The sequence below is a fragment of the Humulus lupulus genome, chromosome 4 (assembly GCF_963169125.1).
Source record: "Humulus lupulus chromosome 4, drHumLupu1.1, whole genome shotgun sequence".
Classification (NCBI taxonomy): domain Eukaryota; kingdom Viridiplantae; phylum Streptophyta; class Magnoliopsida; order Rosales; family Cannabaceae; genus Humulus; species Humulus lupulus.
Window position 1 is genome coordinate 158,536,206 of NC_084796.1, and position 730 is coordinate 158,536,935.

Consider the following 730-nt stretch of genomic DNA (forward strand, 5'->3'; position numbering starts at 1 on the left):
ATCCCATGGTGTGGTCACTTTCTCAATAACTCCTTAAATATCTCCCAAGCTTCACAAAAGGATTCATCTTCTAGCCGTTGAAAAGACATGATTTCATTGCGAAACTTGGCATTTTTGGTAGGAGGAAAGTACTTCATCAAGAAATTTTCAGCTAACTCATTCCATGCAGTCATCGAGTCGGGAGGAAGGGTGTTGAGCCAAGCTCTAGCTCGATCCCTCAAAGAGAAAGGGAACAATTTCAACCTTAGGGCCTCGTTACTCACTCCTTGTAGCTTGAAAGAACTGCTCACCTTAAAAAATGAACGAAGATGAAGATGAGGATCCTCAGTAGGTAGCCCACTAAATTGACGCATTGTTTGCAACATTTGGAACATCACGGGCTTTAACTCGAATTGGGGTGCTTGAATTTCAGGCATAACAATGCCCAGATTGAGCTCATTGAACATGGGGGTAGCATACTCCCTTATGGCTCTCTCTCTATCATTAGCCATATCAATCGTGTTAGTGACGTTATTAGAACCCTCAACTCCTTCAACCTCTTCAGCCATATTAAGGCGATTTTGAGCCTGTTATTCCCTTAGTCTTCTTCTAACTCTTCGTTCAATCTCGGGGTCAATAGGAGCTAGTTCAATGTCTTCTTGCTTGTTCATATAGTAGATCACCTGAGAAAACACAAGAGCAAGCAAACAAGGTCAGCTCAACAAAGAAAAATTTTTTGCAAGTAATTGAT

The 730-nt window shown here is 41.5% G+C and overlaps 1 non-coding gene across 1 annotated transcript; it reads left to right on the forward strand.

Annotated features, from left to right (window-relative positions):
* Positions 1 to 107, forward strand: LOC133833684 (small nucleolar RNA R71). Its single transcript, XR_009893052.1, has one exon. It is a non-coding gene; the product is annotated as a small nucleolar RNA R71 (small nucleolar RNA).
* Positions 108 to 730: the final 623 nt, after the last annotated feature.